Below are 27,912 nucleotides of genomic sequence, written 5' to 3'. Positions count from 1 at the left end.
GTTTGTAGTCAGAATGTCTGCAAAACAATCTGTAAAACAAATTCTAAACCAGATGTCTCCTTCTCCATTAAGTTTGGATTCTACCAGAAACCAGGGACTGGCACAGCACATCTCTGTCTCTGTTCTTGATTCAAAATGCTTTTTCTTTGGCCCTTTTCTGGATGCAATTGTGCTTCACAGATTGAGAAGGGGCAAGGCTGGGTGGAGGCTCAGATCCATCTAGAGCTGCAGAGTTCTGATGAGGTAGCAGCTTCTAGACTTTGATTAATTCTTGGGCTTGAAGGAAGATGTTGTCTTATGCTATGCCTTAATTACAGATAAGCTTCTGATGTTTTTTGTATCTATGCAAACTGGAAAAAACCTGAGTACTGAAATTAAGGGGGAGGAGGACATCCAGATTTTAGCAAATTCCTTAAAAAAAAAAAAAAAAAAAAAAAAAAAAAGGAACATGACATACAGCTTGGAAAAGGAGCTGTGTAGCAGTATGGTATGAGCACTTTCCTCAAGTGTGTGGCTATGTATTGCATTTGTTCCTCAGTATTGCATTTGACCTGTTTGGTTTCCCAAATCTGACCTTTTTGGAGCGGATGAATGAAGCTTTTTTTTCCGTTTATAAGAAAATACAGATGTTCTCTACAAATTACTCTGAAGGCAGAATCTCATCTTGAATGAAGCCCAGATTGGGATACGGCTTTTTATGAATTTAGAACTGATTAGATTAAGAGCCCTGGAGTTAGAGCATGTCATTTATCCTCAGAGAAGGTAAAGTAGGGGCAGCCATTTATGTTGGTTCTGTATAGTTTAGTTCAGCAGCAATAAAGCTAGTTCTTTTAAACAGCTAATTAATATTCTTGAACGCCACTTGTGGGGGCTTAGTATTAAAATAGAAAACTGTATGCATGGAATAAAGGAAAAGAAAATTCTGTGCTGAAATACAGCACAGTGAAACACTTTGGGTAGTAATGTACATTTACTGATAAGGAGCAAATTCATATATATTTGCAGACTCCTCTGCTGAAACACAGGGAGATCACAGCTGCTTAGATTAACTGCTTACATCCAGCCTTAGGGACATAATATAGGAACCTGAGTCCCAAACCACTTTTTTTTCTCTTTTATGTCATTAAAGAATGCATTTCCTTCACCTTCTGTACGGAGTAACAATAGTTTATAACTTCCTATGACATAGATGTTAGGGAAAGACTGATCAGAAATACCAGTTTAGATCTTACTCTATCCAGCAGAGGGCACTGATATGCATATACAGCATTAAAGTATATTAAAGGTTATTTTGAAAAATAGTCTTTCAAAAACATTAATTAGAAGCCTATTTGCATTATTACTGTTAATATAATGTTGGTTTTATATTATAAGGGGTATTATTTCTATGTGTGTCACTGGGATTATTATTTTTACTGGCTAATTATTCAAGATTATATTGAAAAATAAACTGTTCTGTATGAGTAGTGTACCGTACTTAATCTTTTTTTGCCACCTAAAATTAATACAATAAAACTTTTATCAACAGAATAATGTTAAGGAGAACTTTGAATCAATTTAGTATCAGTACTGAAGCAATGATTATCCTTTATGTGGTATCCTTTATGTGGTTTCCAGAAAATCATACACTATTGAAGTAGGAAGTCTAGGCAGCTCCTGTTAATGGCAGAGAAAGTAAAATAATTAACATATAAGCATGATCACTGTGAACAAACAGTATTTATATCTGACTTTATAAAAGCACATTAATAGGCTGAGAGCATAACTTCCTCTTAAATAATTGCTTAAATGATCTAAGATGCACTAAGGAAAAAAATAAAAATAACAAGAGCTACAACCCTCATGAAACACTGCCTACCTAGTTCTAAAGGCAAGATAAAAATACAAAGCGTTTATGCACTCTGCATGCATTAAGGTTGGCTTGAGCAGGTGTACTGGGTAAGCTTTCCTTTCAGAAGGAGCAACTGTTCTGTTCATAGCCTTTCTGCTTTGAGTTGAATGCAGTTTCTGAGTTAACAAATCATACTGTAATTAGTAATAGGTATGCAAACTCACACTGAAAGCAAGTAGAATGCAATTTTCATTAATCAGTTCATTAATTCATTGTTATGGAAAGAAGGAAAAGTAAATGCCTGGTGGCATGACTTGAAATAATGATGGAATCAAAGCTGCAACTCAGTAATAAAGGGTTGCAAATCAGCAGATTCAGCTTTGTTTCCATCAAAGGCAGCATGTGATGCAGGTAGGAGTAGGCTGTAAGAAAGTAGGAATTTTTTCTACTGATCCTGAATTGAAGTTAGCTCAATCGGTGTTTGAATGAATGAGGAATTTGTTGTTGGCTGATCATTAAATGTTGTCACAAGCAATTACATGGGTAGAATACAACAGCAGTTGTAATGATCATTAATGCCATTACCTCTTTTTCTAAACAACTGTTTCTAGAAGCTGTGTCAACTATCTTAGCAAATTGTGTCCAGCAGGAGCAAAATGGCTGGTTGGCCTACTAGGTATGTGGGGAGTGGGACTCGATGATCGCTAGAGGTCCCTTATAACCTCTACAATTCTGTGAATCTATTTAATTCTGCTGTTCCCCACAATTCCAAAAATACTTGACATGGAGCACAACTGTTATCATCTCTAAAGTCCACTTTCCATCTGCTCCTAAAGGCGTACATTTGTAGCCTTTTGTATTTTCTTCTTTAAAAATTAAACATCATCTACAGAAATCAGAATCATTCTAACTTCACTTTCAGTTAACCACATAGAAGTCTTCTTGGTAGCTCATTAGATTCTCCGCTCTTAAAAAAAAGTATGTAAAGAACAATTAGCAACTGACTTGATATGCATCAAGTCTCTGCATGCAGAGAAAGCCTTTGACATGGTGGTGTGGAAATAATTTGCTGATCTCAAAAAGTTTCATCTTTTCTATTGTGTTCTCCCCTATCAGAGCAAGAACTGTTTGCATTTGATTTTAACTTTAATAATTTTAAACATTCAGCAACACTATTCTAAGTAATTCAAGATTACTTACAATTTTATATTTTTCAAAAAGGTTAATTTATACTGTTTTTACTTCAAAATATATACAAATATCCAGAGCTTAACTCCATCAGAATATTTGGAAAAAAACATAGATCATTTTTACTTAAAACGGGGTAGCTCTCTTCCAGGATTACAGAGATCATTAGAAAAGTAGAGCTAGAAAATGAAGTTGCCTAATTTATTTATACTCACTGTACATAAGCTAGCTTTGATTATTCATTTTATTGGGAGTAAATGCTATGGGAAGAATAGTACTGCGTTATCAATGCTGCACGTTGTTACTGATCATTATGCTTTTTAAAAATTTACTTGCAACATATACTCTTTGTGCTATTTAGAATAGCAAAGCTCAACGCTCATTTAACGTGGAACTCTGAAGCTCATTCTGATGAATGAATTGCTAGAAGTATCGTTTCAAATACTCTGAAGTTATCTGTAACCAAGTTTCTTTCAGAACAAAAGGGATGGCTTTTCCACTGCTTAGGTTTGCAAAGACAGACACACACACACAAACAAGATTCCTAACTCCCTTCCTTATTGTTACAGACTTAATCCTTACAATGAAGGATAAAAGGATATAATAATTTCTTCTCTTTTGAGAATTATATTTAAATCTTCTCTTGCTTGTAAAATAGCTCTTAGGATTCAGTATTGAATTTGGTATTTATTTTGTTACAGGCTGTTAAACAAGCCATAGAGGAGAGAGGCTGCAGTTGAGGTGAAGATCAAAGACAAAAGAGTCAATTTCCTTCCTGAACAACCGATAAACTAGATATTATATCATCTCTTTAGCAATATAATTATGTAAAACTTCCTAACCTCCCTACTGTGTTTAAGTGTTGGGCATTGTTCTTAAGTGGGGGTGACTGGGGGACCTTTCTTTGATTAGCTCCAGAGAGCAGATGCCTTCATTTGGAAATACTTCAGGCAAAAGGAAGAGCTTTGTTTGCATGAGTGGACCATTATGGTGCTGATTACGAGAATAAATGGCTGATTGGAAACCAGAAGGAATTTAGGTGGTAACATGTTAGTCTGTACCAGCATAGCCCTATGTGGTTTCGAGTAGTTTGTGCACTGTAAGTTAAACATATTGTCTTGAAGACAGAAGTGTAGAATTTTAAGAAAAATAGGTATAGGTCATTTTGAGCCTCCAGTGTAACATGGCATCCTGTTAATCTCATTGAACCAATGCTAGTATTAATATATTCAGATTTAGGGTCATCAAAAGCCTCTTGGAAACGTTTGAGCTACAGCATTTACTGAGCTGAGCAGCTAAAGTATGCTTATGGTCTTAACAAATAACTTTTTTTTTTACTTCCAGTATTCAGTATTTTATGTACATACAGACAATTGTGACTCTAGCTGACCCTGTCACCCTTGAGAAAGATTATTAATTTGCTGAAGCTGCCTGAAGGCAACTTTCATCTTTCTCTGCAGTGTTAAGTGAGTCAGATTCAGATAGTTCTATGGCAGGAAATGCCACAGAAAAAATGGAAGAAAACACATAGACTGATGTAGAAAATGTGATAGAATAAGTCTAAAAATAGCAATGAGATTTATAGCAGATAAGATTTATGATATATAATTTCAAATTATACATAAAATTGATCTGGATCAGCCTCAATTTGTGGACTTTAAATTCTCAGTATAATATAAATGTGAACAAGGTCTCATGTTCTTTCTTTAGCAACAGTAAGGTTAAAAAAAAAGAAAAAAAATGTTTTCTGTACCTCTAAACGGAACAGGTTAGCAGTTGGTCTAGGCTGATTATTGTTAAGAGAGATAGCCTCGTATACCAGATCTGATTTGTGGAGCACCATGAAGTTTGAACTTAGTTTATTGTTTGCTCCCAAATGAATTTTCCTCTGGTAGACAATATATCATACTGACTGCAATTTGCTCATATTCCTGGTCAGGACAATTTTCAGTCAGAGAAAAAGCAGAGCGCCTACCTTTTTGTGAGATGTAGTGATCCTCACTACATACTTTTCCAGGCATTGCAGATGATGTAACAAAACCTGTATCTTTGAAATTAAATGGGAAATTTCTGTCATTCATCTTGGATTATAAAACTCATACAATATGGAAGCAATAATGATATTTTGGAATTGGATAAAAGCTAAGCCAAGAAATTGTAGAAAGTCAAAGAATCATATTCCACCTGACCCTAGAGATGCTAAGTACCTTACACATCTACTGAGAAATACAGACTTTGTAAACTGTCTTTAAACTCACATAAAGGAAGCATATGGCCATAAACCAAGTGGATATCTCAGTGTCCTAAGTAATAAAGCTGGAACTGATGATGCCTCTGACAGCCTGTATTAGACAATGCCTTTCCTTCACCTACTCCTTGCTAATCACAATATTTTCTGAAAGGTAATAATCACATGAAGCAGTACAAATATCATAAAGCTGCTTGAGGAACTTTCTACTGTTCATTTTCACTAGGAATATTTCAGCGTTAATGAAGAATTAATCAATTAATTTTTTTTGTTTAGTGATCAAAGAGGGGATGGAGAGTTTAGTTTTCTTCTTTCTTTTATTTAATGGAAAAAATTCTTCCTGGTTTCTGTGGTTTAAAACACTAAAACTTGCAGATGTGTTCATTTACTGTACGTATAATGCTAATGGTTTGTGCTATTTATAACCATCTACATTGTAGTCTGACATTAGATGACTTACCAATTACATTTTTATGAATCAGCCAGAATCAGTTTTGTGTGTTGCTGTGCCCTTTCCCAACTGTCAACTAGTCACTACATCAATGCATGTTTTACAATTATTGCTTGCTTTATTTGTATTTTCTGTTTGACTTTATTTCTCTGAACACACGGTGACCAAAAGCTTACTTCTATAGTGAGTACTGAGGCTGAATGAGTGAATAAATGCCTCTGAGAAGTGATATGCCTCTAAAAATACATCATCTTCATTTAACAAAATTTATTGTACTGTACATTTGCCCACAGCACTTTCAATATGGTTCTGCTTGATGACTGTGCATTCATTATCTTATCATAAGTGTAGGTTCGTGGATTTGAACCAGACAGAGCTGGTTTGTGAATTCATTGAAGCGATACATTCATGGAGAGGAAATGCTGCATAATAAAAAGAAACTGGTTGCAGCAATTATTGTATTCTGAGGAAAGGCTGCCTGGTACACAAGTGCCCTCACAGTAGGGAAAGGAAGGAAAATGGACTGCCCTAGGCTTTGATCAACTTAGAGAAAGTGCTACTCTATGAACCAGATATATTGCAAAAATGTTGAATAAACATGTCCTAATAAAAGTGATACTATAAACCTTAACATATGTTGTTTCAGTTTTAGGGACACAAAGGCAGTTAAGATAAAATGTACTCCTCTGTAAAAGTGTAGTATGTAGAAGATAACAATGCAATAAATGATACTGGGCAATGCAGAATATAGAAAGAATGGTTAGATTCTGTGCCAACTGCCCGCTGATAAAGCTGGGACACTTAGTATGCTTAGCTGTATGATGAGGTTTTGGTATAATAAAATATCAAAATGTCCCATATTGGGTATGCAGTGTCTGGAGAAGTTTCATCTGGCTTACTTTTTGAAGTAACAGCTGCCTACAGCAGAAATCACGTGGACCAGCAAATATTCAAGGATTTGAGAAGCAGGTTGGCACCAAACTTGACAAAATATGATCTAAAATCATTTAAACATTTTGAATACTTGTTACATGTTAAATGATTTGGATTCCAGCTGTTGCTTGCATGTTATCAGCAGGACAGAGTAATCAGGCATGCTCATGTTAACCTTCATCCCAGTTGCCGTCTCATGGGATCCGCATGTATCTGCAGTGCTACTTCAATGGTGTGAAAACTGTTCAGAAGTGCTCAGTTTTCTGATCAGCAGAAACAGAGCCACTGTTGGTTAACACCCGTGTGCACTCCACATTGCCTCCACTTGTCCATTACTCAGGGTTTTTCATCCAAATGTTGTATCTGTCCTGCCACCAACTTCTAGAACAAAATTAATTTGATAAAGAACATTATCAATTTTGAACCAAGTCTACATTGAAGCTGAATTTTCAGTATGAAAGTTGAAATATTTTCAATCAGCAAAACAAAACAAAAGTATATGCCATCTTAGTTATTCATGTATGTATCTAGTTAGGGTGCAGGAATAATATCATTTGATTTGCAAAACTGCATGTCATCTACCCATCTGACTAGAAAAACACAAACTCTAAACTGCCATTCTTCACAGATTGCCATAGGATAATGAACTTATTGTTAGCCAAGAGTCATTCGCTGATGAAATAACAAACAGAAAAAACTGAACAGCAAGTGCATTTGATAAGTTCTAGAATTCATCACTTAGCTGTCAGAAACAGCTGCAGGAAGAAACCCGTATGCATTTTAAGAAATCTTCTTACAGAGAGCTATATAATCCATACAAATATCTCACTGTTTCTCCTACCCAAACACATTAAATTCATGGCTTTATTCCAGTAACTCTGAATAATTTAATAATACATGATTTTTAAATGGACAAGGAAATGTTACTCTTTTAATACCCTATTTTCCAGATTCTGAAAGTGACATTTCTGAGCTGAATTGCAATACCTGTACTTAGATCTCTTTTTATGCATTTCTGCTGACAGCACTCGCTCGCTTTAGCCAGCACTTTTGCCAACCCACAGAAGAGCTAGTTGAGGACCAAGATACATGTAGCTTGCAAGACTGTCTTGCTGGGGATAAAACAAAACAAAACAAAACAAAACAAAACAACAACAAAACTGCTGTAGCAAGCTGGTCTCAATAGCGATTGGCTGTTCTGTTGAGATTTTGATATATGTGTCTGAGGTGGTTATTCCCATCGTTAATTTCATTATTTTATATTGCAAAATGTTAGGTTTTACACAAGCAAATCTAGGATGTCTGAGTATGATTTTTGATCTCTTTCACATTAATTATCCTATATATAAGTTACACTGAATGACATGTTATTAGTCTAGCATTTAACTACGTGGCATCACCTTTCTTACTGCATAAAGGTAATTTTTCTTTTATTTTGTTCATATATGTAAAGAGAGCTAATAATTTTTTGCTAGTTAAGAACACTTGCCTTCATGAATCAAATAAGTGGTCATCAAACTCACAAAACATCACCTGAACTTCTCAAAGTTCTTAATGTTTACTGCATTTTACTATTGCTTCCACATGCAGGCATAAGCACTTTCTCCAGGTTGCAACAAAGTTTCAGAGGTATCTATAACGTGCAGTGTCAGAGGTGAGCTAACAGCTCCACCGTTTCTCTACCAGGATTTTGCTAGTGCTCCAAGACAACAGCAGCTGGGCACAGCTTTGGTGGGCCCAGTTTTGTGCCTGCCCCTGCACAAGAGGCCTGGGTCTTCCTAGAGGCTGAGGCATGCACTGCAGTTCCTCTCCAACGGCTGCTGGGGCTGATTAGGCAGATCCTCCCAGCTGGGGCTGCTAACTTGCCCTGCTGGCTGCAGTTTGTACATGCGGGCACGGCAGACATTATTTCTGGCTCTGTCTGTGATTTATCAGCCACTTTCTGAAAACTGCCAGCTCCTGGTGGGTTTTTGCACTCCCCTCGGTTTTTCCTGGCTCAGGAATCCCCAGGTATGCAGCCACAAGCTGCTAGCCCTACTCTGCACCAGAACGGGCCTTGCACCAGAGCTGGTCGCCTTAGTGAGTGGCCATCTTGCTGCACTGAGACGGCTGCACTGCTTAGTCACTTTCTGCACATTTCTGGGATTTGAAAAGTGCCTTAAACTCACATCTGTGAAGCCAGTACATTTAGGTCAGTGCAGTATAAAATATAGCTTTGAAAGATCACTCTTCTATAAATCTATCTGGGTGTTTGTTTGTTTTCTTCGCTATTAAACAATTTCATCCATGTTGTGTAGTTAGAAACCAGCTTCAGAAGTAACTGTATGCTTAAAAATAACTGCTAACAGCTATCGAGCTCAGCTAAAAGCCTGTCTGATGAGACTTCTTACAGTTCTAATGTACTACACCTAATTTCTCAGCAGCAGATGATTCTTCTGGTAAGTGCTAATTTTCTAATTTTGAAAAGAAAGAACCAGGATTTTTGCATTTCTAGTGACTTTCCCATTGCCATGAACTGATCCAGTGACAAAACTGGATTAGGAAAATCCAGTTACTAACTTCCATTCTAAAATACAATCTGACAAAGCAAACAAGGGAATATTTGGTTACAAACCCTTACTGCTCTCTAAAGTAATGTAATACAGCATTCTTATTAAAAGAGTGCTCAGTCTTTATAGAAAAAAGTTATGTAGAAGCATTAGCTATAATTAGAAGTAAAATCTTACGATTAATTATGATTAGCACACATAAATATTATATGAATAAATATTATTCTTGAGATTCTCAATTATGTATAATAAATAGACAATGTTTTATTGAAATTTGCTTTTTAATGGATCAAGTGTTTATTTTATTCTCAACAAGAAAATCACTATTGAAAAGGTTATGGGATTATGGTAGTATGCCTGAAACTCACTGGATAAGCAGTTGTGTCATTCCTTAAGAAAATACTGCTATCAAGTACAAAACAAAAAAACAAAACAAAACAAAAAAAAACAAACAAACAAAAAAAAAAAAAAACAAAAAAAACCCGACTAATTTTAAGTGAATTGTCAGTTTATGCCCAGGATACTTTAGTAGTTACCTTGCTTATGATCACTGAATATGATTGCAATGAATAGTATCTCTGGCCTGAATTGCTTAAAAATAAAAAATAAAAAAAAAAAGGGTCTGCCACTTTAATAAGTAAAAGCTTGGAAAATATTAACTTGACATTCGAAGAGGGTGAGAAAGTGTCAAGAAATAATTATTACTGTTTCTTTTGTTTGTGATCTTCCTTAACCAAGCCTGATACTTTTTCTATCCTTTGTCTAGAGTTTCCATTCACTAAACTAGCTACAATTAGCAATAAACAGTTGCACACGAAATGACACATCTGCTTCTGCTACACTTTTGTCCCTGCCCCCCAGCTGAGTTGTTCAATGTATGAAAAATTTTACTACAAGTTTTTACGTGTATGTATGTATGAGCATCTGAGAAAACCAGGAGAGTGATTTCTAAGGTGCCTGCAAAATGCTGTCTTAAGAGGCTACCAAATTCTTCAGCGCTGCTAATTTACTACGTATTTGATACAAAATTGATATATTTTATCCAATCCAAAGGCCAGTTACAGCTGCCTCTGCAAAATGAAGTACTCTTAAAGCCATTTCACTTAAATGAGGAAGCTTTCTTTATACAGAAGGATCCAATGTAGCTAAGCACCACTGAGCCTGTCCTGCTTCACACTTCGTGCATCTGCCCCATGTCTCCCTGATTCATCCCAGTCATCAGGGAGCCTGTGCACTGCTGCCATCAGCTGTCTAAAGGGCTTTTCCTACTGTAGCACAGTTATTGAGCCATAAGTTTTGCTAAAGCCAGGAAGTACAGAGATGGCCTTCTAAATTTTAAAACCTTACTTTATTATTTGAACTTGCTTGCACTGATATAAATAGTGGTTAAATCTGGTGCTGTGTGCACAAACATTTTATATCCTGGTGTTAAATCATGCTAGAAGCAGAACATTTTTTTTTTCAAATTAATAATGTAATGTAATGTCTTTATCCAGAGGCTGACATAACTTCTAAAAGCATGTTTTAGAGAATGTAGACTGAGCAGCATAAGAGCTCTCTCAAGCACTGATCATACAACAGGAGAGCAATATGGTTTGACCTTCAGATGCTATTGTGTTCTCATATTCTAGCTACAGCCATTTCAAAAAATCTTAGGATTTACTTTTGAATTGAAAATTGGTTTCAGTGCAATCTGCAGACAGAAAACATTAACATGATGTGGAATAACGCTATATTGTCATGCACTGTGCAATATCTGATAGCCTTTCTTGTTTAGCAGGAAGCTGAAATGGATCAGAGCACTGTTTCCTGACTGTGATAAAAAAAAAATGTGAAGTTCTGTAATTAAAATTTTTAACCTCTTCATGTATTTCTAAACTGAAGGGAAAAAAAAAAATCTTGAAAAAAAAAATCCGGAACAAGTTATTCTCATATAGTTATCTAACTATGTAGATTTTATTTTCTGTTACATGTTTTACATTTGAGTAGAATCAGAAAATGTTAGATAGTGTTCAGGTCTGAGAATGGATATTTTCTCATAACTGTTTTCTGTAAGTCATGTGAACCAAATACAGAGCATGGAAATTATTAGACTTGGCTGATAGGCATGTATATGCAAATTAAAGAAAACTTCAAGAGGCTTTTGAAAGGAATGCATGTGGTGAAACTGTTGACTTCTGATTTCTTGCTGCTGATGTGACGTTGGAGCATGGAGTAATACATATACACACAAAAGAGAATATTTTTGCATTCTCTGCAGTGGATTAGCATGGTCTGGTAAATTCTAAAGGAAAAATTCATGATGAAATGCTGTGGTCCATGTAAAAAATACATAATTAAATGCAGTATGAGTTTTCCTGGTTCTGGGAGAAACTCTACATGAAGAGTTGTACCTCCTCAGGCTCAGTATGCCTTTTTTCCCTTCCAGTCTATGCTGGTTTTGTGAATCTTTGCATTTTCTTATGGATGGACGTCCTTGGATTTCTGTTATAGTATGTTAATGAGTTAAGTCTTGGCTCTGTTTGAGCCAATGCAAGTTTTACTCATCACTCTTGTGGAGGAAGGAAAATTTTGTGTAATTATTAATGTTAAAGGATAACAAATTCTTGCTTCTGTTCAAAAAACTTTCAACTCTTGGCCTGAGCAATGGGCATGTATGAAATCTTCTGCAGATGACTGACTAGATCCTTAAGTAAGGATGCTAAATTATTGCCCTCCAGCCTCACTGGCAGGAGTTTCCTGACACTGTTGCGGGTGCTAGACCCTGAGACAAGACCTCAGGAATTCTAGACTCATTCTGAGGCACAAAAGGATGAAGACTTTATGAAGAGGGATTGGTTAAGAATAGATCATGATACATAGCTTTTCTCCTTTCCCAGGAGACTGGCAGGACCAGTCTGGGGAATGTCTTCTTTATTTGCTATCTTATAAATCTTGCTTTAGAAAAAAGAAAAAACCCCAGCAGTTTGCTTTATTGTACTGCCAAGTTTTGATTCCTGGTCTACTGTGCCTCTACTGATGTCTTAATAAGGGATAGGAAATAATTCTTCTGGACTAGAGAGTCATAACTCTGCTGTAAGTATCTGATTATTCTGTTCCATTATTTCTTTAAATATTTGTAAGGCAATGTTTCAGAGAATTTATCACTGCAACAAGAAAATCAGAAATTAATGTCAGTATAGAAAATAAAAATGCTCTTGCTAAGGCAAATTGAAATATTGTATACAGATATTTGGAAACTCATTTAATATGTTAAAAGAAGTGACTTAGAAAATTATTGCACTATTAGAAGTAGTACATTTTTCTAGCTGGACACAGTTTTAAATTAAGTCTCTTATGTCTTTCTTTGCACAATTTATTAATATATAGATCATATCCTGGCCTAAATACTCAACCCTGAAATCTTTGGGCTACGTTTATCTTGGAAAAGAGAGCTGAAGCAGAGTGATGCTTTGGTTATTTTTCTCCCTCTGCACAAACTACATAATCTGAACCATTTATGTCTTGTGTTTGTGTGCTATGCTGCATGGTGGATATTTACACACTATGTCTTCATCAGTTCAGTCATCTGCTCTCAGTCTTTCCTTGCTTTTTTTCACCTTAGAAAAACAATATTGAAAAAAATCGCCTTCTTAATAACATTCACGATCCATTATTAATTCCATATAATACGAATGCAGCTTAAACAGAGTTTGAACACCTCTTACTGCACTTGTTATACCACTTGTAACAAGACCAACAAACACCATAATAAAAGCATCAAAGGAAAGATAAATCACCCTCATCCCTTGCTTTATTAAAAGAGAAACTATGGCAAATTGGGTCACTGATATGCCCCAACCACAAAGAAGGCTAATGGAGGGCTGTGTTAGGCAAAAAGTTTAACCAGCAGGTTAAGGGAGAGGGGTGATGCTTTGCCTCTGCTCAGCACTGGTGAGGCCACATCTGGAATGCAGTTTTGTCTTCCCCAGTACAAGAGAGACATGGATGTAATGGAAAGAGTCTAACAAAGGGCTACAAAGATGATTATGGAGCTGGAGTATCTCTCATATGAGAAAAGGTTGAGAGAGCTGGAACTGCTTAGCCTAGAGGAAGAGAAAGATTGAGAGGAATCTCATCAGTGTCTACAAGTATGTGAAGGGAGGATGCAAGGATGACAAAGTCAGGCTGTTTACGGTGGTGTCCAGTAACAGGCCAAGAGACACTGAGCAAGAACTGAAACACTGGTGTTGTTTGAACTTTGGGAAACACTTCTCTTATTGTGATAATAGCCTGCCACTAGAACATGTTGCTAAGAGAGTTTGTAAATTTTCCTCCTTGGAGATCTTCAGAAAATAACCAGAATGACTTCCAGAGGTGACTTGCAACATTCATCATTCTATGATTCTTTGATTGTCCAGAAACCAGGCTGATACAGTTTAGGGAACTACACAGTGAATATATATATATATATATATATGATGGAATTCAATGCCTGTTGCTAAAATGTCACATATATTCTCATATACATATAGTCCTTTAAGTTTGCTGCCAGAGTTCATGTAACAGCAGAGAACTTTTTTCTTTTTGTTACTCTTTCTGGACAGGTTTCAGTGACAGTTCATGGTTGGCTTGTTTATCATTCTTTCCATTTGCTCTCCTCTCTGTTAATCTAATTCCAGCTTGCTCAGTACTACTTTAGAATTATCAAGGCATGTCATATCTGGCAAGTGTGAAGGTTGTGAATGTTTTGCCTTGATGCTGCTGTGCCATTCTGGAAGAAGAGCTGTGCGATTGTGACAAGTTGCTGGTTATTAACCTTTGATTGCTTAATGTTGTTTGTTGAGATGCAAAAAGCAGGAACATAAAGTCAATTTTAATTCTCTCATCCTTATTGACTTCACACACTCTTTCTCTTCTTGCCTGGCTGTTGTGGAATAAGCTCCCATTTTCAATTCATTCACCAACATGAATGTGCTCTTTCATCTCTTTTCTAAAAGCTCATTTATTCTCAGCTATTTGTTAACTGAAGTCATCTCTTCTCCATGGTTTTACTTCTATTTCACCTGTCCTTTCATAAACCTAGTTTTCATTCGCTCTTTCCTTTCTTGCTTCTGTAATTGTGATTATTTTTGTAGCTCATTTTATTGTGGTATATAAAAACGTATAGAATGACCTAGCCAGGGGTGGTCTGTATAACAAGCAACTGTAAAATAATCAATAGGAACCTCAAAAGTGAAATTAAGTCTACAATGTAAGGCTCAGATTCTGAGCATGAAGTAAAAGTAGACATATACTTCTTCATTAACATTTGCTCAAGGGTGCTGTCCTGTAGTTCATTGGAAATATTGAACCTCAGTTAGCAAAATTCTTATTTGGTCTGAATGAGAAAATTAGAAGGTAAGATAGAATGATTAATGAATCAGGTAAAAATGTCCAGTAAAATAGTATAAAATGCACTTCATCAGGTATTTAACACCCATTTTCATAAGAATATTATTTTAAAAAAAAGCACAAAGCTTTAAAAATGCAGGATTATACACATATACTATTTGAGCAGAACTGAAGCCATGACGTTAAATAAAATTTCTTAACCACAGAATTATAACAGAAAAGAAGTTGTTCCTCAAGTCAAAGTAATATACAATGAATTAAGCCTTTTAGTTCTTTTTAGAAAGTTGAATACATTAAAAATATCAGATGCCTATATTTTTCTGTTATCCTTTGAAACACAGTTTCAAATTCTTCAGTGTATGATCTCTTGAATTTTGTTAATTCCGTATTTTCTTAGATGCATTAATTGAACCAAAATACACATTTCTTTTGAACTTTTTGAATCAAAAGAGAAACATTCCAAAACAGATAAAATTTAGGAACTTTATTTAGTTAAGCATAGTGATTTGAAATGAAATTTTGAGGGCATTTTTTGTTGCCATGATTCTTTCTTTTTTTTTTTTTTTTTTTTTTTTCCTAGCCTTTCAGATTTCATATAAGAACATTCTGGTCACAAAGTGAAAGATATTTCTGATCCTAGCTACATATTTCCATTCAGAATTTTTAAAAGTTTATTCAAATAAGTATCACATTTGCAAGTAGTCTAAGGGAATACTAATTTTTTGAAGAGAAAAAAAATGATAGATTTATAAATAAATAAAAAAATAAAAATGATACTAAAATTCAAATGGAACAAATAATTGTGACTTTTCATCTTCAACAAAGTTTTCTTCTATTTGTGTGTACATATATCTGTATATACACACACACACACACACATGCATATAGATATACCTGGCTTAAACAATAGAGGCTCTTGTTTATAAAATGAGTTCAAGTTCAATATGGTTTGTCTGATGCTCAGGGAAAGCCTGTGCTGACAATTGTCAGCATTTCCTCCATGGCCCTGTTAGCAGTGATGCCCCATGCACTGCACTAGCTCATGTTGCTGGCATCTGTGTGAACAGATTTGGTTGAAGAAAAAGTAAATTTACAGATTTTTTTGAAGACAGTTTAAAGCAGCACATAATATATAGTGTTTAGGATCAAATGTGGGCTGGATGGGGCTCTGTGCAATCTGATATGGCTGTGGATGTCCCTGTTCATTTAAAGGGAGTTGATTGGACCAGAAGACCTTCTAAAGATCCCTTCTAATTCTAACAATTCTATGATTCTATGACCTGCAGAAAGTGAAACCCCAACACATGCCTTATGCGTGTGCTCAGCTGTGAGAAGTAGAAGTACCATAAAATCTAACAGTAACCTGAAACAATTACTGATAATAAAAGAGGAATGAAAAGAAGACTGAAGTCTGAAACAAGCTCAAGCAAAACGGGCTACAGATATTACTGACAGATTGTGAGATTTTGTCTAGTAAATAAAAGGAATGTTGGCCTGGAAATCGATGAACAAAAATTGGTGTGTTGGAACCAATTTTGGTTCATTGATTTGGATTTGTACATCTCCCAAAGGAAAAAAAAAAGAGGTCTATTTTATCAAAAGCACAAAGGGAATCACAGTAATTGCAGCAACTGACTTGGGATTTGGTTATTGAATCAATCTTTTCTTTTCCACTATGAAGAATGGCATGATAGACTAAGAAGTTCTTAATATTGGTTTGTGAAATTACCTCCATGGCTTGAAGTGGGTCATCATTATAGAAGAAAACACATCAGTTGGATTCTGATCTCCTAATTTTTAATGCTTTTGTAACTACTTTGACTCAGTTCTTTGATGATAGCCTTTCTATATGAGCTAGCAAGCTGAACAATGCAAAAAAATACTCGTGTTGTTGCAGGAGAAAAAAAAGATGTTCCATTTGTACCTGAGGGAAGCCTCCTGCTGGTGTTTATGATGTATGTGATTACATGTCTCCCTTAGCCTTCAGATTCTTGGATAAGAGTAGCCTATTATGCTCAGGCCCTGCCTCTAGTTAAGCATCCAAAACCTGGGGCACTTTTGGAATTGTAAATGCTTGGCTGAGAGGATGCGGATTAGACTGACTAGGTTTAGACAGACTCACATAAGGTTGGATGTTCCTGTTGTAAATATCCACTTTGTTCATTTTATGGGTACTAGTGATGAAGATCGCTCATGGATTTGAAAACCAGTTGCTTCAGCTTATTTCTTTTCAGATTTTCTCTTTTAGTACATTCCATATACATGATACCATTAATAAAATATTCAGAGTTTGCCACCGACGTAACTGAAGTCACTCATTGCTAAGAAATTTAATCTAGCAATGGACATTTATAATATTTTTATATTATTTATATGGAGTTTTTCTCTTTGTTTTTGTTGTTATTGTTTGAATCTTAGTGCAATTCTGGTGATATTAAGTTTTTTTCATTTTTTTAAGGGGAAAAAGGGTAGCTTTCAACCAATACTGTGCCTTACTAGTGCATACAATATAATATGTGAAAAGTGTATGGTTGCTCATGAGAGTTTTTGGAAATTCCTTCATTACCTTTCATGGCAGCAGATTGAAACTGATTACAGAAGTATTTGAAAATCTTACTGAAAATGTGCTGAAAATTGCTCAGTCAGAAACAGGGACTATTTTAACTTGGTATTTCATTTTCTAATTCCCCCCATGCTAACAGATTTATGCATACATCCATAAATGAGCACAATAAATACGTGTTCCAGTATGTTTAATATATATATATCTATAATTAGTTATTATAAATATATACTATGTATAGTTAAATATTTAGAGAGAAAAAAAAAATATGCTGTTGCTTTTATCTCATCTTACCACTTAAAGTTTGCAAAGGTTCATTAATATGACAGAGAAAATAAAAATAAACTGAACATTGAACAGGTTTTTCAAGGTTTCCCCTACCTTAAACTCACAGGAGATCAGGAGTATAAAATCATATGTGGATTTTGAACAAACAGGTTAAATGCTATTCTGTTTTCAGTCATGAGAAAATCTCCCAGCCTACTATACTATAAGATGAAGAAAACTGTGATGCAAAATAACACCAAAAATACAACAATAAAATAGTTATCAAACAGTTGCAGAAATGAACATCCAGAAGAATTCTGACTTAGTTTAGTTGGCTCAGTGTAAGTAAAGTGTGCTTTCTTGACAGCTATGAACTTCTGATCATGTGACATTAATTTGGGGGTGATTTGCATCCTAATTTTCTTTTCACTTTTGTAATGGAATTCCAGGATTCCCTGTTAGCATCCACAAATTATCCATGGTACTTCCATTACAAAAACAAATCTTCCCTTAACTCAATCATAAAAACTGATCTCCTGGTTTTGGTTTCATTTGGAGATCCAAGCAGCAACATTTTAAGGACATACAAGTCCTTCTGTATTTACACATCTAATTTGTGGGATTTCTGTTCAACCTGTTTCTGAATGTATAGCAAGATATACTAAATACATTTTTACAGGGTGTTTTGAATATAAATTAAAAAAAAAAAGCAGACCAATAAAACAAATACAACTCTCTGGCTCATTTAAATTTATCAGCAACAATTGGATATTTCTCTAGTCTGTTAATAAAGCACATGTTCAAAACAAATATCTTCCAGACATTGGTTAATATAGCAGATGTTCCAGGCATCAGTGAAATGTAAGTAAAAGTTATTTTATTTGCATTTAATACATTTCAAGCCTAAGTGTTTCAGGTTCCCAAATAGAGTTACTTTGACAAAATAATGCTTAAGTAGCCCCAGCATTTCTGAGGTCAGTCAGAATACTCCTGGGTGTCATGGAAGTGCAAAGAGTTTTATTATAGGACAAGAGATGGGATGGAAGTGGAAAATGAGAAATAATAAAACACTCATGAAAGGAATTTCAATGAAAACAAAGAAAAATGCAAAAATTGTAGCAACTGTGTTATGGCTTTTTTTCATAGGAGCTTTCCAACCTATAGTAAGCATTCTGGGTTTTCACATGGAATCTTTAGAATAGACACATTCTATTCGAAACAAAATGAAACATGCTTACAAGATTGCAGTGCCATAATGGTTAGTTTCAGGATTTTCGGGGCTACAGGCAGGGAAAGAGGTGAGATGGGACAGACCTCTACATTAGGAGATGTCCTGACTGCATAGGGATTAGTAATGCTGATGAAAGAATCCAGTGTCTTTGGGTAAGAGTCAGTGGAAATGCGAACATGAGAAAAGAAGAAGCAGATAAAACATTCTATGAGAAGCTAGAAGTGTCATGTTTGCTAGTGTATGTTCTAATGGGAGACTTCAACTTCCCGGACATCTGTTGGAAATACAGTGCAATGGAGAAGAAACAGACTAGGAGATTCCTAGAATGTGTGGAAAATATCATCTCGACACCGGTGGCAAGAGACCTGATTTAGGAAGGTGCCTCACTTGACTTGTAGTAGCTGACTGAGGTACTTAATGCCTTCTTTGCCTCAGCCTTCATTAGTAAGACTTATTGTTCACAACGTACCCAGCCCACTGAGCTGGAAGGCAGAGGCAGGGTGTGGAATGAAGTCCTTGTAGTCTGGTGAAGTGAAATTATATTCGCTGGTAGCCCGTCATATGTAGCACTCCCCAGTGCACAGTGTTAGGGCTGTTTTAAAAATAAATGTAGTTTTATTAATGATCTTTAAGGGAGTGAGTTTGCTGTCAGTGTGTTTGCAGATGACACCAAATTGTTTGTTGACCTGTGTATGGGCAGGCTCTACTGAGGTCTCTAATAGGCTAAATTGTTGATTCCCATAAATTATACATCTTTCTATAAGGTTGAAATCTGGGTATTGCACTTGCATCGTAACAACCCTATGCAGTGGTTTGGGCTTAGGAAGAATGGCTAGAAAGTTGCCTAGTAGAAAAGCATCCAGGATGCTGGTTGATAGCCAGTCAACCTGGGAATACTGATGGCTCAAGTGGCCAAGAAGGCCAATGGCATCCTGATTTGCTTTAGAATTAGCATAGCCAACAGGACTGGAGAAATGATTGTTCCCCTGTACTCAACTCTAGTGAGACCATACCTCAATTGTGACAGGAAGGGTTGAAAAGGTTTCAAGTTGCAACAGGACAGGTTTAGACTGTGTATTAGGAAGAATTTCTTCATGGGAAAGATGGTCAAGCATTGGAACAGGCTGCCCAGGTGTCACCATTCTTCAAGGTACATAAGAGACATGTGGATGTGGTGCTTAGGAGCATGGTTTAGTGCTGATGCTGGTTGAATTTGTATGATGATTGGACTTGAGGAGTTTAAGACTCTCTTGCAACATAAATGATTATATGATTCTTTGATTTTATGCTGAAAAATCCATGAAGGCTAAAGATAGAACTAAATAAAAATTGTTAGTATGTAGAGAGTTCATTCAATAATACATGTAACGATGGTATGAAGTTTTAATTAAAAGGTTGTGGAAATAGAATAAGACCTGACATTCACTTAAGTCTTTATCAGTGCATTTGCTTCTGCCTCCTTCCAGCTTCCTCTGTTAACTGATTCCAATATCTTTTTAGCGTCCTCTTGTTGAGCATCAGGACCAAGAGAGCAAAGAAGAACACAAGAAGAATGAAGAGACAAGTGACAAAAGCCTGGAAAGGATGGGGAAAAGGACAGTAAGTGAGAATATCTGTAGCATTAGTTTTATAAATAGAGAAAACTTTTTCTCTCCTACAAGGAATGCTGTTTTAAAGGATCAGGTATTCCTTCGCTACAACTGGCTGTGCTCTGTGAGGGACACTTTATACACAAACTGATGGGAGACCAAAATGGAGTTTGATCATGCAATTTTTATAAAGTATATCTATATTTTAATATGGTTACACTTCTCGGCAGCAGCCTGCAATGTTTGTTTACCTAGTCATTTGCTTGATATGTATCTTTTCTTCTTTTAGCCAGGATCATAGGTGTTTTTTTTTTGTTTGTTTGTTTTTGTTTTAATTCATGGATTGTAACTGTGTGTACTGTACAACAAGACTTTTTTCTTTGCCATTTGAATATATTTAATCTGAACTAATACTCAGTTTTACATGCTTTAACCAGAAGTAGAAGACAAATTTCTTTTTTTTTTAAAAAAAAAAAAAAGCCTATTTTTTTGAGTGATATATCCATATCACCATCTGTAGTAGTTTTAGCTACATGCAATCCATTAAATACACTTCTAAATAGTAAAACAATACCCTCAATATCCACTGTGCATTTGGGAATGAAAAATAATGAAAGCAAAGTCCTATGAAAAATCCATAGTACAGAACTATTCATAAAACTTGGCATTTTATAGCAATCTATGGGACAAAGCAGACATTAATTAATTTTCATAAGTGCTTTGAGTAGTGGATGAAAAAATATTAAAATTGAAGAAACTAAGCCAGTTAGACATTTCATTTCCTCAGGCTGTGTAGCATAGAATATTATGCCTTGGTGTTTTTTTCTATTAATACTTATGCTATATTTATGTTAATCACATAAACTTACTATCAGTTCTTTACGTACAATTGTTTAGAAACTGCTTTTAAGTTGAAGCCACAGCCTCCCTATATAACTACAGGAAATTGACTAAATTTTTGTTCTGAAATTGCAGTAGTAAGCAATAGTTTCCTACCTTGTGCGTTCTTTACTTACTGCTTCCATGTTATTCATTAAATAATGTTAGAAAAAAAATCACAGGTATATGAATAATATTTCTGAAGCATTAGCCTTTTAGTAGCTATATTATATGTATAATAGTAATATAATAATAGCTGTATTAATGAGGAATATTCTGTGCTGCAAACTAGCTGCATTGCTTCACAGATCCAGGAAAGTTTCCAGTGCTTCCGTATTAGCATTTGACACTGTCTTTGGCATTTATAGAGGACTGGCTAATCCACTCAAATCTTGTACAGTCACAATTGTCGAGATATGCAGAATTACATTTTCTTTTATATTTTCATCTAAATCATTTTTTGTTGAATTCTGTCAAAGTACTTGGGAATAATAAAATTATTATGATAGCTTGCTACTGTGCTTCTTAGGCAAGATAAAAATAGGCAGAGACAGATCAGTTCAAACAGGAAAGTAATAAAGGGCTTTGGACCAATGAAAAAATGTTGTGATGGCACAGACCAAATGGTTTGTCTTGCAATGCATTCGTTGTAATTTGTAGAATATTGTAGTGTATTTGAGGGCACAAAAAGTTGTGTTCTGCCCTAAGCCATCAATGCTGTCCCTGCCTATTATCCAGCACAGGAAGACTGGGCCTCTGACTTCCACCCACTCACCAACTGGCACAGTTGGCAAACTGAAGTGGAAGCACTATTGACAGCCTTTGCAATTCTATCTTGATCTTGGTATAGTAGATATTTTACCCCGATCCCCTCTACAGGAATTGAATGATTATTAGGAAATTTCTACTGTAGTTTAGAAATAAAAACTTCATACTTGCAATGAAAATATTAAAGACATGACCTAAAGATATTTAGAAGATAAAAACATTTTTAAAAAAAGGGACAAAAATTCTGTGTCACAAATTTTGGTGAGTCATTATGTTGAGCAGATACATTTTCTGATACTAGAAGATTGCAGTGTTTTATTGAGGATAAAAACACTGTCATGGGCCCAGTGGCCACAATTAATATTCTCATTATTGTGTTTTTTAAAACAGCTGTTACACACAAAGTTCTTTCTTCCTCCAAACTGCCTGTTTCAGAATCAGACACAGAACTTGCTGTGCCCTGTATGAGAAATAAGACTCATCCTCAGAAATATTACAAATCCTCATTTCAGAGAACTGTATCTAAAGATATGGATTAACTTTAGTCAAAGCTTTTGCATTTATGTCTAACACCATTTTGAGAAGTCGTTTTAATCTGCTGTACTTCTCATGCACAGAGTGATAGCAATGAGTGTAGATTTAGAAGGGAACTGCTAGAAAGAATTAAACTTTGCTGACATAGACTGACAAGGGTTTAATACTAATAATTGGAGGTGTATGCATATATATGTAGAAGGGGGGAAATGCTTCATTTTTATTAGAAATAATGTCAGCACAAACTAAGTACAGAAGTTGAAGTGTAGTACTTTAGATGCAGCAAATCAACACTGAATTGTGCAACAGTAAAGCTCCAACAGGAGCTTAAAATTAAGTCAGTCCCTTGGCTAGATATGTGATTGTTGCCTGTGCAATTAGCCTTCCAGTAGCACTAAGATGAGCTGAGAAGGATTTACTGACCGAGGCCAAGTCTTATCAGAGAAGCCTTTTCTGGTGTAGATTAATGTGGAAATGACTTTTGCACGCCTCAGTAAGCTAGTGCATTAGGAGTAAAGACTCTGCTAAAATGCATTACAAAGGCCATTTTGCCTTGTACTAGAGAGAGCATGCTTACCTTCTCTGTGGCAGATGTTACAGATTGCCCCTGCTGATTGCACTGGGATTCAACAAAAGTCTACACTGTCGAAAATTAAAATTTTTTTGAAATTTTGTTAAGTAAAAGACAGTAGAACCTTACAAAAAAGCAGTAAACAGTGATTGATGACACAATCTAAAATAATACTACCTGAAAAGCAATGTACAGGGGATGAGAAAGTGGAGACAAGTCATTGGAATTGAAGACACACCTTTAACAGCCAGGAAGCTATTATGGACAGTGACTGATAAAACAAGTGGGAAAAACAAAAGAACAAATAAGTCATTATGCAGGGATGGCTAGACACAGCCCAACAGTATGAAAAATTGCATAACTTAATAAATTCAGTGCTTTTGGGGTATTTTAGAAAAAAGATTTAGTTTAATTGATGTTGAATTTTTATTTTAGATTGCAAACAAATATTTGAAATCTAATATTAAATACATTTTAAAATTCTTAAAGAAATTACTTTGCTTTCACAAAACACCAGGAAATGCAATTCTTGCAGCTTTGCATTGAATAACTAGCACAGTTATTGCAGTACTTGACAAAACTCCCTTAACTTGTCAAATTCATGTAAGAGATTTTTTAGTTGTTTCTGAGATGAGCAACACTGACGTAGCCTCAGCCACTGCATGTTTCAGGGCTTTATTGTTTGCTCCAAAATACTAACATGTACATTAAACAACTGCTCCATCCACTTAAGCCATAGAGAATGTAAATCTGACACAGCAGTGAAAACATCATAGGGAGATATAATATTTATGCATTTCTGTGGCTGTGGACTACCACATTTTTAACCACAGATATTAGTAGAGGTTTAAGTGAAGAATGAAGGAGCTTACAGAAAAAAATCTGCAGGAAAATCTATTTAACACAGTGAAACCATACACAGATTACAAAGACTCTTAAATGAAAGTGGCTTCTAGAGTCTGGGTGAAAAGCATCTTTGCCTTGTTCACATTCTGAATTCATGTAAGGAGCAGGGTCTGTATACATGGTGCTTCTGTCCTAGTCAGCTTTTCCTACCCAGCTTTCTCTAGTCTGTGTTAGCAGTGTAGTAGTGAACAGGATGGGACTTTGGTATGATCAAGCTGGTTATGTTAGGTAATTGTACTGGAAGTGTAAAGTGGAAAATTAATCCAAGCTTTATGAAAATTATACATAGTGCAAATTGAAATGCTTTTCAAATATTTTGGAAAATAAGAGTTTTGGATTACCTCAATTATTTGTTGATTTTTTTTTTTCTTTCATTTCTTCCACTAAACACAAGATACATCTATGAAAGAGCCAGATATCTCTTCATCTCCAATCTCTGCTAGAAGATATAGAATGTCTAGGAAAGGGAAATAGCTGCAAAAACTTTGCTGCTATAGAAAGTTTCTCCCTGAGGCACACAGCAGAGGACAGACCGTTGACCATTCCTGTGGTCTGTTCTAACACTTTGATTACTACATCAGTCAGGATATTTGCAGCAAGCAGACAGATCACAGTGGAAAAAGGTGTTGTTGCTTTGTTGTGATACACAGAACTGCTGTGAATGTCAGAGCTTTTGCTTAGGGAAATTGTGGACTCCTCGTGTATGATGCATGTACAAGTGAGACCATGAAACTCATTTGGATAGTTCTCTACAGGAAGCTTCTGACAAGTTTGAAGGATGAGAGGAGTATGAAAGATGATGGAATCGGTGAAGATATATGAGGCAGAGAAGCAAAAGATTTTCATGTCCTGAAGTGTTTGGATAGTGAGGCATAGCAAAGACAGACTAATGTATTGGTTTATAACTTCATCAGGAAAAGTTTGTCCATTTTATTGTGGTAGAGTGGTCTATTGGCATTTCTGATGCAGGGGACAAAAAAAAGAAGGTAATTGTCAAGGATAGTCTTCACCTGTGAAAGGAAAAAATCGGAAAGAGATGAATTACAAAATCATTAATTACAAAAATTTATTACCTGGCAACATGATATTTAGAAATAATTATGCAAAAATTGAGCTACCATGCAACTGCTTGCTCAGCAGAGGGAAAAGTACTACTGTGAGTCAGCTTAAATGACCTTTATTTCCATCTTGAATGGCAATATGATGCTACAGATCTGTTTTTGCAAGAGATATTGTTGCTGCTATAGATCACTATGAAAACTGAAATGACTTGCAAGTTGAAGATGAAAGCAATCTTTTTTTTCACAAAAGTAAAGAATAGATGCAGGTAATAGCTTAGCATAAGATTAGATTAACTAACATCTGAAGTCAGCTCCTATTCATATTCCCACATGAATGCAGATAAGCTAATTGAATCTGATTTGCTGCCATTTATATGGAAGAAAATTTTGTTGCATGACAATTGTCACAAAATTGGGACATACCATTACTAAGGAGAAAACAGACCCAAGGGTAGATTTACAAAGTTCTCCTAAACTTTAATTCATGAACATGAAAACTTTCTTTTGTTAGGAAAATGAAGGGGAGAGAACGCTCCATTAAAATCTGCAGTCGGTTATGTACAGTTTGTAATAAAACACTATTATAAACACATCCAATCATGTAATCACACCAGACCTGATCCTGCAAATCATGTTTCCTCACTTCTATGCATCATTGCCTTCTGAAAGAAAGGTTAGGAAGAACCTATAAAAATCACTGAAATTATTGAATATTCATAGCTCATAGTTTCTGAAATACTTTAAGATTAAGATGACACTGGAAACAAAAGAAGTTGCACAAGGACCCATTTTCTTCTTCTCACAATGATAAAACTATCTAATTCAAGTGCTTCTTGCCAGACAAGGGAAAAAGCCAAGTAGGAAAAACCTACACATCTGAAGTTGTACTTACATTCCCTTACAATGTCTACAATCCACCCAGAGTTTGCTAGTTTATATTCTGAACTGCCTTTTCAAGACTTACTCATGTAATTCTGGATCCTGAGTGGAAACCCTGAAGAATAAGCTCAGTAACTTCCCGGTTAAGAATTGTATAAACTCTCTATTTTTTCCCTGGTTTTTGTTGTTGTTGTTGTTTTCTTTTTTGTTTTTCCTAATATTTCATACTAAAGAATACATAAGTGTTTTCCATCCTTCCTTCTTTCCTTCCTCCCGTACTCCCTTCCTTCCTGCCTAAAAGAGAAAAGCATTATAATGCTGTGACTTTAATTCTCACTCTATTATACAGTCTAGTGAATAGGTCACTTACTTGGAAGACAGCATATTTGGCTTCTTTTACAGTTTAAAAATCAATGGCTGCAGACTCTTGGGGAAAATAAGATGTAACAGTGACAGAACTCTTTTTTTTTTTTTTTTATTTGCAGCATTGTACAACTTAACAATTGAAATACACGCAAAAAGTACTTTAATTTTCATAGATTATTACTATTCTTGTCATTCTGTGAAGATTTCTAGAGCAGTTGTCGTTGCCTTAGGAGTTCATAATGGCAGTGTGATACTTCTGTATCTTTTCAGAGGTTTCAAGACGTGAAAAATGTTCTGGAAATAAAAAGTCAGCTTGTTTCTTTAGGATAGCAGTGACAAAAGAAGAAAGTTAAGAAGGGATCAGAAATTATTCATGTTAGTATCTAGGATCACTAAATTAAATGGAAGAATTTGTTTAGTAAGGCATTTGAAAATTGCACGTGTTTAAAGTGAGAAAGTCTGTAATCTCAGAAAGTTCAGTAGTATTATTCACATCTTTAAGGTATCATTAAATTGCCATTTCAATGAAACTTTTGTGCTGTTAGGGGAATTTAATTTTACACAAGTACCATATGGAATTCTGAAGAAATCTTAATGGGAAACGGTGATTTGTAAAGAAGAGCTAATGGACTTCTTTCCCACAGACCTAGAATCCTATCCTGTTTCTGTTAGTGCCCTCTCCAAATTGAATAATCCCTCATCATCAGTGGATTTTAACTGTTCATAGTGCATCTGGCTAGCTAACATTTTTCCAACTTATTTCTAATGAGAGAATACTCCTTGAAATTTATGATTATGTGGTTAAATATTATTAGCTTGCACTCAAATCTGAATTTCATAGAGAATGATTCCATCCCTCTCAAGTGGACTATTCCCTTATATATGGTCTTGTTTATACGGCACATCTCCCAAACATTTCTAGAAGGAAAGACTTAAAGACTGAATAAAAAGTAAATTAAGCCAGTTTGCTCATGAAACCTAATAATTTTTTCCAAGATTTTCTTACCTTGCTCAATCAGAACTTTTAATCTTCAGTATGGACACTAGTTCTAAAAAAAAGAGTATTACACAGTATTAATCATTTCAACGGATAAAGCTCAAGCTCAAGTTCAGCTGTGATCAAAAGAGTAATTGCTGTAGGAAAGGAAAATCTTTTATGCTGAGTTTTAAACCAGTCAAAAGATTTGCATGGTCTTGGAACATAGCTTTGCACTGTGGATGTAAGACACTTAAAATTTTATCTGTTCTTACTGTCTGTCTGTCTTCCCTGGAGAGTACTCTAGCTTTTTGTGACATGCCCAGGTAAGAAAATATCTTTGTTGAAAATAGCATCCTAATTTACCTAATTAAATCATCCCATTCCAGAATTAGTTGTACAATTTAATCAGAGAGAATTAAATATTTGTCCTGAGTCAAATATAGAGCTACATACATATAACTTCAAATATGGCAATTTGTTGTTTCATTTTGTATAGATTTTGTGTGGTTATTGATTCCAGTTTTCTTGTAAGGGAGGAAACGACCCATGGAAAAGAGTTCTCTTCATATCAAAGTGATGGTACCATAAACTTCAACACGTTTTCAATATTCATGTTTATTTTGGTCATTAAACTTTGTCTTTCGTTGTTCAGGGTTGTCTTCATTTTTCTTACGTTCTTGTACCCAGCTTGTGATATTTCACCATCATAAGACAAGCACTGGATATAGAATCCTGGACAAATGTTG

This window comes from Tympanuchus pallidicinctus, unplaced genomic scaffold (assembly GCF_026119805.1).
Source record: "Tympanuchus pallidicinctus isolate F22 unplaced genomic scaffold, pur_lepc_1.0 scaffold1, whole genome shotgun sequence".
In the NCBI taxonomy this organism is placed as follows: domain Eukaryota; kingdom Metazoa; phylum Chordata; class Aves; order Galliformes; family Phasianidae; genus Tympanuchus; species Tympanuchus pallidicinctus.
The sequence above is the reverse complement of the archived record's forward strand: the minus strand, read 5'-3'. Positions refer to the sequence as shown.